The 13,573-nt window shown below is 45.3% G+C and overlaps 1 protein-coding gene across 1 annotated transcript in view; it reads right to left on the bottom strand.

The window, feature by feature from the left end:
* The window catches only part of PDS5B (PDS5 cohesin associated factor B), a 97,689-nt gene extending 94,807 nt beyond the window's left edge, over positions 1 to 2,882 (bottom strand). The window contains exon 1 of the mRNA XM_066619848.1: positions 2,657 to 2,882. The gene's annotated coding sequence lies outside the window, so the exon portion shown is untranslated. The remainder of the gene's footprint in view (positions 1 to 2,656) is intronic.
* Between the last annotated feature and the right edge of the window lie 10,691 nt (positions 2,883 to 13,573).

Here is a 13,573-nt window from a genome sequence, read left to right as displayed (position 1 = left end):
AATTTTCTACAGGCATCATAAAGTATGCAAACATTTAGATACAGCAACAGATGTGTCCACCACATTGCCTAAAAATTATTACAAATGTAAACAAAGTTTCAACAACTTGCAGTGACTTAATCAGCTTATATATTAGTTATTCATCTCAAAGCATGAAAATGCAGGGCCAACTGCATTCTTACTTGGCACAGCCAGACAAAGTTATTTAACTTAAAGTGTAACATAGCATTCTGATCTTCTATTAACCTTCTTTAGGGCAGTTCACGCATACAGTGGCTCTTATGGTGCGGGAAACATGTATGAATTTAATTGTTCATTACTTGCACACTAACCTTGTAAATAAATCACAGGCAGCCAACTGTATTCCAAGCCCCCCATGCACCCACCATGCTCAAAGATGACCAGGGAGGGGGCTGTTATTTTGTTTCCTCCCAAATTCCGAGCTCAAAGTCTGAGAGGGATGAGAAAGCTACACTCAAAACCTCCATAGTGAGAATTTGGAGACTGAGCACAGGGTTCAAAGAAAGATCCTTGGCAGGCGCACACACAACAACCTTTGCTATAACATCTTTACCCACACACACAAATACCAGTAAGGAAGCACAAGAGGGAGATACACTACCAAGGGAGAGGGGAGGCAAGTGATCAATAAAAGAAGTTTGCTTCTTAGCGCAGGCAAAGAGACTATTAGCTCCTTATTGTGCACAAGCTTCTGCACAACTTGAAAAATGCAAAACATCTTGGAACTTTCCTAATTAAAAGATACTGAGATTTACAAAGTACTTTACATGTAACCCTACAATTCATCTCCAATTAAAATCCTGGGACATGCAACTGTGTGTTTCCTGAAGTCACAGATTTTACAACTAGTTGCCTATGAACATCAAGAACATTTAAATATCATTAGCCTCATTCAGACAAGTGGGAACAGGGTACACTAGATGTGTGGAGGGGGGTACAGGACAGTGATGATGACCCCATCACTGACCAACACACAAAAATCATGCCTTCAGCATAGAGTCTATACATGAAAATATTGCAAGGGCCCCAACTGTGTTGTAGAACTCATACACATGCAGCTTGTATGCACATAGGTACAATCCCTGTGTACAGATCAGGGGCAAGGCCTGCTACCATAATCCTACTCCCACACTCACAGCAGACCCTATTTGCAGCTTCCACTGCTCCATTATTCTTAATGCACCAGCAAACTCAACTTCTCATACATAATTTGAAAAATATGAGAACATAAAAGAAACAGCCTAAACAGAGAAGCAAATTCTATAGTGAACATATTAAGCTAGAAATGAGCAACATGAGCCTGTGATATACTTCGTGCCACTTGTCTTAGCTCCCTGCAGGAAAATGATTGCAAATCCCGCACAACTGTGAATTCCATTACAGTTTTATGGGTAGATGCATCCCTACAGGAACTGTGCTAGTGCAGCCTAATGTTTGAGGTACTGAAAACCACCTATTTATTTTCCTTGACTAACAATTAGTTGGGGGGGGGGGGAGAGAAAAGTATTTCATTTACATACAGGGTGAAATTCCAGACCTAGGTTCCTAAAACACAGAAAACTCTCTTCAAAAGTAAAGCTCATTTGAAAGCAAAATAATTACAAGTGTGATTTTTCCCCCACCCTGGAAAAAAGAAGAAAAAAATGCAAGAGGCCTGTTCTTTCCACATTTTAACCAAAGGCAAGCCAAATCACCAGGAGAAACCAGCACAATCTGAGTCTGTTATTTCAGAGGATGATCCAAACCCTAAAATCACCACCACCCACCCTGTTTCCCCCTTCTTCTGTGAGGGGGAGAGTCACCAACTTCCCCCAAAACACCTTGCTACAATTCCAAGAGTCAAAACCTATACAAGTATACTCAGAAATCAATCCCATTATAGTTAGTGGAGCTTACTCTGAAGTAAGTGTGGATAGGAGTGGAGCCTTAGAGCCCCATCCTATGCATGTCTACCCAGAAGTCAGTCCCATTATAGTAAGGGAGCTTACTGCCAAGAAAGAGTCAAAAGGATTGCAGCCTTACAGCCCAATCCTATGCATGTCTGTTCAGAATTAAGTCCCATTATAGTCAATGGGGTTTATTCCCAAGTAAATGTGGACAGGATTGCAGCCTTACTGCCCCATCCTGTGTATATCTACTCAGAATTAAGTCTTATTATAGTCAATGGGGCTTACTCCCAAGAAAGTGTGGGTGGGATTGCAGCCATCCCATGCAGGTCTACTCAGAAGTCAGTCCCATTACAGTGAATGGGGCTTACTCCCAGGAAAGTGTGGACGGGATTGCAACCTCAAGCAGAATGTGGAGGAGGAGGGGGGACACCCTGACTCAGGCACCTTTGGAGGGGATAGTCATTTCTCCCCCGGGCCCAGCCCAGGGCAGAGGAGCTGCGCTGCGGCCAGGGTGCTCGGGGGCCTAGGCCGGGCGCCAGCCAGTGCAGCGGAGGCGGCTGCCGTGCGGGGCGGGCGCGGAGGAAGCGGAGCCCGGGAGCGCCACATTCGAGGCAGGAGGGCTGCAGGGAGAGGGCGGGCGGGCGGGGCGGGAGCCTTGGGGCGCTCAGCAAGGTCACCCCACCCTCCGGGGAAAGGCGGCAAGTTCAACGGTGGGAGGCGGCTCGAGCTGCCGTCCTGCCACTTACCCGAGAGGGAGCCCGCTGACGGGAACGGGCTTCCTTCTGAGTAGACGCGCTGGGCTGCGCTGCGCTCGGCGGGCGCTTGAGGGTCCTCCCGCCGCCTCCGTCGCGCGCCCGCAGGAAGGCTGAGGAGGTGGCGCGAAGGGGCTTCGCCCTCCTTGCCTCGCTGGCGCTCCAGTGAGCGGTCCCGACCGGGCAGAGCCGAGCCCAGCCCCGTCCGCTCCGCTCCCTCCGGCCCGCCGCAGCCAATCGCCGCCCGCCCCTTCCGCAGCTCGCCGCCGTGTCGTGTCGTCGCCGCCCCCTCCTCCTCCTCCTCGGCTTCAAAATGGCGCCAACTGGTCTCCGCCGGCGGCGGCCGCGGCTCCTGCGAGAGGCCAGCGCGGGGCGGCGGCGACCCCTGCCGGCGGCGAGGGGAGTGGCGGGCGAGGGAGGGAGGGAGGGAGGGACAGCGGTCCTCTCTCCCCCCCCCCCTTCCCCGAGGCTGCTGCAAGCCGGCCTCTGCGGTGGGGCTGCGCGCTGGCTGGGCAGGTGACCGAGGCTAAGCAGCGGGGAACAGCCGCCCAAATTGAGTGTCTGCGGAACTCCTTGCCACTGGATGTGGGGTGGCGCCTGGCCGGGGTGCAGCGAGCAGGTGGAGGGGTGTTCTTTTCCCTCTAGCACAGCACCAGAATCAGAGGACAGTCAGTAAAATGTCTGTGGAACTCCTTGCCTCAGGATATGGTGATCGATTGGGTGGATAGAAGTATGTTCTTTCCCCTCTCACACAACGCCAGAACCAGAGGACAGCCACTAAAGTTGAATGTCTGCGGAACTCCTTGCCACAGGATATGGTGATACATAGACTGGATAGGGGGATGTTTTTTTCCCCTCTCACACAGCACCAGAACCAGTGGACAGCCACTAAAGTTGAGTGTTTGGAGAGTTAGGACAGAAAAGGAAATACTTTTTATCCAGCATGCGATTAGCCTGTGGAACTCCTTGCCGCTGGATGTGGTGATTGCATCTGGCCTGGATGCCTTGGGATGTAGAGAGTGGATAGAGAGATACTCTTTTTTCTCTCACACACTACCAGTACCAGGGGACATCCACTGAGACTGAGCGTTGGGAGAGTTAGGACAGACAAAAGAAAACATTTCTTTACCCAGCATATCATTAGTCTGTGGAACTCCTTGCCACAGGATGTGGGAACGGGATCTCGCTTGGATGCCTTAGGTTTGAGAGAGTGGATAGAGGGGTGTTCTTTTCCCTCTTATACAGCAGCAGAACCAGGGGACTGCCACTAAAGTTGAGTGTTTGGAGAGTTAGGACAGACAAAAAAAACATTTCTTTACCTAGTGTGTGGTTAGCCTGTGAAACTCCATGCCACTGGATGCGGGGATGGCATCTGCCTGGATGCCTTTAAAAGGGGACTGGACACATTTCTGGAGGAAAAGTCCATCAGGAGTTACAAGCCTTGATGGGTATGTGCAACCTCCTGGTTTTAGAAGTAGGCTGTCTTTGAATGTCAGATGTGAGGGAGGGCAACAGGATGCGGGTCTCTTATTATCTTGTGTGCTCCCTGAGGCATCTGGTGAGCCACTCTGAGATACAGGAAACTGGACTAGATGGGCCCTGGCATGATCCAGCAGGGCTCTTCTTATGTTTTTACCATGGGAAAAACTAGCTTGGTGGGCTGAACATGTAAAGTTGCTCCTCCTCCACTGCTAGATATAAGAGAATCACTACTTAAAATGTGTCTCTTAACCCTAATAGTCTTTTTGAAAAGAGTAGGATCAATGGAAAAGGAAACTTTGTTGACTCAGTAATTAATTGTAATGATATGTGTGATACAACAAAACACCTAGGTTGAATTATGTGACACAAACAATACTACCAGTCTGGGTACAAAATTAGAAAGCAATCTTCTGTCTCATTAAAATGAGTACATACTGCTCTGGGCATGAGTGAAATCATACCATAGTTAAGTTGAAAACTCAACACTCTGGGCAGATCTTGAAATAAGGTAACTACAATGCAGTATTAAAAAATCGGTCAAATTCATTCCAGTCTCTCTCTGTTTAGCAATCTGACCCATTAGAAAAGAATAAGGTTGCAATCCTATATACACTTACCTTGGAGTAAGTCCTATTGGATTCATTTGGGTTACTTCTGAGTAGACATGCATAGAAGTGTAACTGGAAAAATTGAAGGGTAATCTCATTGGCCTTGCATTTTTCTGGAGCATTTCCATAGTTTCTGCTATAGTTACTGCAATCCTACTATATTGTGAGTAAGCAAAAACTAAATAGCCATCTGTTGGGGATGTTGTAGTTGTGGACAGCCTGCATAACAGAGTTGGACTCTAACTCTTATTGTATTCCCCTTCCAACTCTATGATCCTACGAGTAACCACACTGAGGATCACAAATGAACATTCTTAAGAATAGATGATGTATAAGCAGAGTTATATACCTACTATGGAGGACTCTAACATTGGCTTACTTTGATCTGAAGTTTTTGAGCTAGGCTTCCAAACAAATAACTTTTACTTTTTGTCTTTAAGACTAGAAAACTGAGTGGAAGGAAACAGAACAGGTCTGCTTCTGTCTTTAGAGGCAGCTTGATCTACAGAAATCAAAACTTTTCATGATGTAGAAATAAGCATTATCACCTGCTAATATCTGCAAACGAAATGGCTGTTAAAGACACAAGAACTGGGAAAACTATTGGTATCTCTTCTTATCCTGATACAGACTTTTGAGCCATCTAGCTCAGTATTGATAACTCTGATTAACAACAGCTCTCCAGGATTTACAGCAGAGGAATTCCCCTGTCTTGCTCTTAAAGAGTCTTTAACAAGAGACTGAACCTAAAATTATATGCATGCAAAGTATCTATTAGTAAAGTAAATGTTACTCTGTTAGTAAGATTTATTTGTTTCCAAATCTCTGTGAACCTAAACATGTACTGCCCACTTGGGGCTGACTGCTGCCATCTGAGCTGTGCTCTTTATGGGTAATGTGTATGTCTGATGGAAGTGATACCACTGAAGTCTTTACTTAGTCTTTGCACAACAGTTAAGGCAAACTTACTCAAAAGTGCATTTGGAGGAGAATTGCAAAGGTTTAAAAACTTGCTTACCAAGTAGAATATAGCAAAAGGTTGACCAAACTAGTTCTCTAGTTAGCCACTTCAGTTGCTTCTATATGACCACTCAGTATGTGCTACTGTATTATTTCCTTGCAGTCAGTTCTCTTCATTTTATGTGGCAGCTCCCTCAAGGATGTACTGTATCTTAGCACGGCATTTCTCAAACTGTTGGTCACAACTTGATGCTCACTGTCACGCTGCAAAGCATTACTAGAGCCACCAGAGGCCACTTCCAGGTTACACTGGGCCAGAATACCTTGTAGAAGCGACCCAGAAGTCACGGAAGCAAACCAGAAGTCGCTTGGGTCGCTTCTGCAAGGCATTCTGGGGCCTGAGGAGGCCAATGGAGCACATCATGGGTCCAATGTGACCCAGAAGTGGCATTCAGTGGCTCCCAGTAATGCTTTGTGGCACAGAAGTGAACACTGGGTCACAATCCACTGTGGAAGTGGATCACAATGGTGCAAAATTTGAGAACTTCTGTCTTAGCATATTTGATATTACAGAATCTAGACATTCATGAAAGTGTAGTGCTATAATCCTGAGTCGATAAAATGGAATCCTAGGGCCCTTCCATGTAAAAAATAATAATTAAATACTATGTAAGTCTTCTGCAATTCCATGCTCTAGGTACTCCTCAACTATGATGAGATTTGAATGGACATATTTGAGGATATCTCCTCCTAAACACTGTGGGAAATTGATTCGTTTATTCTTATAGCTTTGGGGGTCACTCACTCCTACCTTTACTTGATGACCAAAGAAAACTGAAAGCCCATGCACATAAGATGCTAGGGTCAAAGTCACCTGGCAAAATACTGTTGTTTGTTCTAGTTTTGCTTTATGTCTATAAGTGCTTAGATCAGAAGTATTGTTTCCATTTCTAGAGATTAAAGCATGACAATACAATATTTTATGTATTTTCAAAATAAACCCGTTCTCGTTATTTACTGTATTTTTATCCCATTTTTCTCTCCATATCAACCAGTTCCCAATCCATGAGAGGACCTGTCTGCTTATTCCCTGACTGTGGAGTTTTCTCAACAGCTTTTAGTGAGGGACCGTATCAAACACCTTCTGGCATTTAGTGAATCTGAGGAGACCCAGTGGAGGCCAGGCAGCCTAAGTAAAAAAATGTTTGTTTTTTTAGCTGTTGGGGCTATGTAACATGTTACATGCTATGGACTGGCAAGGGATAACATTGGTCTGCCTGTCTGCTATGAAACCAAGTACTTTTTTTAACTTACAATTTTTTTTAAGCTTATGAATTTTCAGGGGCTTTTTTAAACACTGATTGTGGGCTGTTTATTCTCTGTCTCTTGATATAGATATAGATGATATAAATAGTAAGCATCACAAGAGGATCAATTCTCATTGATATTTGCAATAAAACTTTTTAAAAATCCAATCTAAATAATAACTTGGTCGTACATTTGTTGTCCTGGGAGCTAAACATGATAATATTTAAATGCCTTTTTTCCCTGACCTCACTGGGACAGGCCTTGTATGCTGCTTGAGCTCTCCTCTTTTCCTCAATGAATGGTGTCAACTCCTCAGAGTGGGCTTCAAACCAGTCTGCCGCCTTGTTGGTCTTCTTGCCGAATATGGACAAGGCGGTGTTGTAAACGGTATTCTTGAAATGTTCCCATCTGTTGGATGCGTTTGCGTCGGCCGGACCTGGAAGAGATTCCTCAAGCGCTTGTGCAAATTCCTCCACTTTTCTCTGATCCCGGGTCTTGCTGGTATCAATGCGAGGTCTTCCTTCCTTTTTCGTGTGATACAGTCGCTTTGTTTGCAGTTTCACTCTGCTGCACACCAGGGAGTGGTCAGTGTCGCAGGCAGCACCATGATAACTGCGTGTGATCTTGATGCTGGGAAGGCTGGAGCGTCTGGTGAGGATCAGGTCGAGCTGGTGCCAGTGCTTTGATCTTGGATGTCTCCAAGAGACTCTATGTTGGGGCTTTGTGTTGAAGAACGTGTTGCTGACACAGAGACCGTGATGACAGCAAAACTCTAGCAGGCGTTGGCCATTTTCGTTCATCCTCCCAGTGCCAAACTGACCTAAGCAAGTGGGCCATGAACTGTTATCAGCACCAACTCTAGCATTGAAATCACTGAGGATGAACAATGGCTCTTTTACAGGGATTTTCTTGATAGTGGTGGCCAGGTCATCATAGAATTTGTCTTTGGCTTCTGCTGGAGACGACAGAGTCGGTGCATAAGCACTGATGAGAGTGACAGGTCCTGCTGATGACTGGAGCTGCAGGGACAAAATTCTTTCACTTCCCACAGTAGGTGGGATGATGGATTTCAGCAGGGTATTTCTGACCGCAAAGCCAACGCCATGTTCCCTGATTTCGTTTGGTGGTTTTCCCTGCCAGAAAAATGAGAAATTTATCTCCTTGACAGATCTGGAATCTGGCAGCCTAGTCTCTTGAAGGGCGACGATGTCCATCTGCAGTCTGCTCAGCTCCATGTCAATGACAGCTGTTTTGTGTGCGTCGTCTATTTCTTGCAGGTCATCAGAGAAGCCAGGTGTCATTGTCCTTACGTTCCAGATGCCCAGCTTTAGGGCAGTAGTACTGCAGGTCCTCCGAACTGCTCGCAGCAAAGTCCAACAGACTGCCAGGAGATGTGCTAACGACTACTGGCTCCAGCTCTGTTCCGAGATACAGATAGCAGCTGACACGGGCAACATCAAGGGGATGTATGACGGTATCAAGCAGGCCCTAGGTCCAACACAGAGGAAAATTGCCCCTCTGAAGTCTGCCACAGGCGAGGACATCCAGGATCGGGCACAGCAGATGGAGCGCTGGGTGCAGCACTACTCTGAGCTATATTCCAGAGAAAATGTAGTCACCGAAGAAGCGCTGAACAACATTGAGTGCCTGCCTGTGCTGGAAGAGCTTGACAGTGAACCAACCCTAGAAGAACTTCACGTGGCCCTGGACTCCCTTGCCTTTGGCAAGGCACCTGGAAAAGACAGCATCCCTGCTGAAGTCCTAAAATGCTGCAAAGAGATCATCGTCACTGAGCTGCATGAAATCCTCTGTCTCTGCTGGAGAGAAGGTGGAGTACCTCAAGACGTGAGGGATGCAAACATCATCACACAAGAACAAAGGTGACAGGGGTGACTGCAACAACTACCGCGGCATCTCTCTCCTTAGCGTTGTAGGAAAGCTGTTTGCCCGAGTTGCACTAAAGAGGCTCCAGGTACTTGCAGAGAGCATCTATCCAGAATCGCAGTGTGGATTCCGAGCCAACAAGTCCACCACTGATATGGTATTCTCCCTTAGACAACTGCAGGAGAAATGCAGGGAACAACGACAGCCACTCTTTATAGCCTTCATAGATCTCACAAAGGCTTTCGACCTGGTCAGCAGAGATTCAAGATTCTCCCCAAGATCGGATGTCCACCCAGGCTCCTCAGCATCATCAGATCTTTCCACAAGGACATGAAGGGCACTGTTGTCTTCGATGGCTCCACATCAGACCCCTTTGACATCCGAAGCAGGGCTGTGTTCTTGCGCCAACCTTGTTTGGGATTTTCTTCACTGTCCTGCTGAAGCAGGCCTTTGGAACTGCAACAGAAGGCATCTATCTCCGGACCAGATCAGACGGAAAACTCTTCAACCTCTCCAGACTGAGAGCAAAATCCAAAGTCCAGCTGAAATGTCTGCATGACTTCCTCTTTGCCGACAATGCAGCTGTCACTACCCACTCTGCCAAAGATCTCCAGCAGCTCATGGATCGTTTTAGCAAGCCCTGCCAAGATTTTGGACTGACAATCAGCCTGAAGAAAACACAGGTCATGGTTCAGGATGTGGACTCACCTCCCTGCATTACAATCTCTACGCATGAACTGGAGGTTGTCCATGACTTTGTGTACCTTGGCTCAACGATCTCCGACACTCTTTCTCTCGATACCGAGCTAAACAAGTGCATCGGTAAAGCAGCTACCACGTTTTCCAGACTCACAAAGAGAGTCTGGTCCAACAAGAAGCTGACGGAACATACCAAGATCCAGGTCTACAGAGCTTGCGTCCTGAGTACACTTCTGTACTGCAGCAAGTCATGGACTCTTCGCTCACAACAGGCGAGGAAACTGAGCGCTTTCCACATGCGCTGCCTCCGACACATCCTCGGCATCACCTGGCAGGACAAAGTTCCAAACAACACAGTCCTGGAATGTGCTGGAATCCCTAGCATGTATTCACTGCTGAAACTGAGACGCCTGCATTGGCTCGGTCATGTCGTGAGAATGGATGATGGCCGGATCCCAAAGGATCTCCTCTATGGAGAACCCGTGCAAGGAAAGCGCCCTACAGGTAGACCACAGCTGTGATACAAGGACATCTGGAAGAGGGATCTGAAGGCCTTAGGGATGGACCTCAACAAGTGGGAAACCCTGGCCTCTGAGCGGCCTGCTTGGAGGCAGGCTGTGCAGCATGGCCTTTCCCAGTTTGAAGAGACACTTTGCCAACAGTCTGAGGCTAAGAGGCAAAGAAGGAAGGCCCACAGCCAGGGAGACAGACCAGGGACAGACTGCACTTGCTCCCAGTGTGGAAGGGATTGTCACTCCCGGATTGGCCTTTTCAGCCACACTAGAAGCTGTGCCAGAACCACCTTTCAGAGCGCGATACCATAGTCTTTCGAGACTGAAGGTTGCCAATACAATTTTTCCCTGACCACCTCCCTATGTTGACCAATTTCTCCAGTCCCTTGGGTGGTCAACTTAAAGAGGTTCTACTGTATTGTACATTTCTGTTTAAAATCAGAAGCTGATACAGTGCATATTTGTTTTAAAAGGAAATTTAACTCTTCTAAATAAGTCTCTGTTTTAACTGAGACTTGCTTCCATGTAACTATGCACAGAATCAGATGTTTAATCATGACTATTGTTTGGTGGATTGTGCCCTAATTTTCTTGTTTTCCTGCTGATTGCTGCTGTTAATGTAAGCTATGGGGATCCATCTTAGTTTCAGCTGGAGGTCTGCTTTGTTCTCTTAATTGTAGGTCAAAACTACTCACTCCTTTTAGATTCTCCCTTAGCAATACTTTCCACCAGCTTTGCAGATCTGAACTGTCACAGTGACTGGAGAAACTGCTGCATGTCATATCCAGCAGAGGGGGTATTTTAAAATTTACATTAATTGCTTCAACATTTTAAATTCACCTTATATTGAAAGGAGCCGCTTTGCAGTCTAATTACTGTGGCATTTTTGAAATTTCTACCTTGGTTGGATGAACAGAATATGTATACATGTTAAATTAGGTTAAAATATGTACAAAAATAAATAGAATTTTATTTGAAGTTAATATGTAAATTATACAAAACGTATACTAAATTTGCATGTGTTAAGGTTACTATATCACCTCTAGAATTTTAGAAGTTATTTAGAAGAATTTCTATGTAGAATTGTGCACTAGTGCACAATAAGTTCAATGTTTTTTGAACATTGCCATGTGGACGCTGATTAGGATATCAGAACTGCTTAATTTCAACAAGGACACTGCATCTTGTGCCATCGCACCATTGCTTTTATGCTATTTGTAACCTGTATTTGTATTCTAACAACAGCGATACAAAAAAAAAAAAAGATTTATGGTCAGCACTGTTGCCATTGACAGATAGGAATTCTTTCTCCCCAAATAGATGTTTCTTATCTCAGCTGGCCTCAGGGGAGGAGCCTTTCTACTACCAGGGCTTAGGGTCTGCAGCAGCCTCTCTCCCTGACTTCTTGGGCTCTGTTGGAAAGGGAAGAAGAAGCTCCTTGTGCATCATGAGCCACCCATTTTTTGCTGTCATGATGTGTAAAAGTGACAGTTGTGGGGGGAGAGAGAGGGCAGCATAGTAAGAGTTATGTCAGGGCTGCTGTGCACTAGGTGTCAGCAATTATGATATGAACTATGTGGCAAAGGGCTCGATCCTATCTAACTTTCCAATGGCAGTACAGTGTAGTGCAGCCCAGAGGAAAGGGAACAAACATTCTCTTGCTCTGAGGAGGCCTCCCTGACTGCCCCTCTACTGCAGGATGAAGCACAGCTGCATCAGCACTGGAAAATTGAATAGCATTTGGCCCTAAAAGGGCTGTTAAAAGGAGCAAGGATGCCTCCACATCTGCCATTGGCATGTAGTCAGATTTTTGCTATTGTCTGTCTTTCCTAAAGCATGTGTGCTGAAAAGATTGGTGAGTTCTGCTCTACCCATAGATAGAATATTCCCCCAAACCTTCAGGCTTTCTTCTCAAAGTATGATGTGTAGTATACATGAGCTGTTCTTGGTTGTATTTGAATTTAGGCATTAAAGTTAACAATTCACATTCCATAGTAAGGCTTATAACAGTTGACTAGGCTGAGCACTACAAAAATAATAGTCAATAATTCAAATACAGTTACTCTGCTACTCTTTGTTTATTCTTTTAAGATACAATATTGTTTTTGCAAAATCACATGTGGATGGTGAAAAAAAGAACAGTAACCGTTTACACAGCACAATCCTATTTGTGTCTACTCACACATAAGCACTATTGTGTTCAGTGGCGCTTACCAGTTCCCCCCCTCCCCCAGGAAATTGTGCATAGGATTGCAGCCACAATATGTTAGGTAGACAAAAATTGATGGATGGAGGTAGAGTGCTATCAGAGCACATGGTGCTTCATTAATTGCATAGCCTAAAAGACAAGCAACACAGTCCAAATGTTGACAATGGGGAAAGAACACAGCGAGGAGAGAGGCAGAGATAACAAGAGATTAATGCAAGCAAAGGGAGTTGCAGGTGCTTAAATGTTATTGCAGTTTGGCAGGAGGAGTGGGAGAGGTGAGAATTAAAAAAATGAGTTGTGAGGAGGGATTTGAAAGAATGGGGGATGGCATATTCAAACAGCAGGCCTGATGCTATTTTCCTGATATTACATTTAAAAATTGGCTGGGGCAATGAGATCTTATTCATTGCATTTTTATTCTGCCTTCCTTTAAGATTAGGGTGACATCAGTGCATGGTTTCTCTTTCCCCAGTCCACCATTCTGTCCTCACAGCAATGCTCTGAGGCAGATTATGCTGACGAAGTGTGGCTGGTTTAAGATTATGAAGTGAACTTTATGACTGAATGAGGATTTTGAACATGGGTCTTCCTGGTCTAAGGCTAACATTCTAACCACTGCATCCCACTTTACTGCACTGAAAAATTGGGGAGAGTTTTTCTCTGGCAGCAGTTAGATGAATAAAGTTCATTGGCCTTGGAAAAAGTGTCAACATCCTTTTCCCAATAAGTAAGTCTTAAAGTGTCACTTTATGTTCATTTCTTAAGCTTTTCCAATGCCAGTTGACACCATCAGTGGAACAGGGGGAAAATCACTTACCCAGGATCCAGACTGAAAAGTTACTGCAGTCAGGTTCCCAGTTCAGTTAACAACTGATACTTTTGTTAGTTGTACATTTATATATTTTATCCTGTCTCCCAATTTAACTCATTCATACATTAAATGCAGTGAGGGGTGATAGGGATACATAAAAGTACATACATAGAAATAAGATATGCGCCCTTCTCTCACGTTTACAAACTAAAAAGACAAAAATGCCCAAGGAACTGGGGATAGAGGCAAAAGGAGAAGGAAGTATTTGATAACACCAAAACAAAGTGGTGAGATGTAGACAGGTGCACATCCCATTGTGATCAACCTGATCTTCCCTTAATGGGAAGCTTTAGAAGCTACTTACATATCTACTAACTAGAGCATTTTGCCTCACAGAGGTTTCTAAAGATGCTTCTCTAATTTCAAAGTTAGTTTTAA

This window comes from Tiliqua scincoides, chromosome 3, assembly GCF_035046505.1.
Source record: "Tiliqua scincoides isolate rTilSci1 chromosome 3, rTilSci1.hap2, whole genome shotgun sequence".
Taxonomy (NCBI): Eukaryota; Metazoa; Chordata; class Lepidosauria; order Squamata; family Scincidae; genus Tiliqua; species Tiliqua scincoides.
Note: the sequence above shows the minus strand (reverse complement) of the source record. Positions and strands in the feature narration are given on the sequence as shown.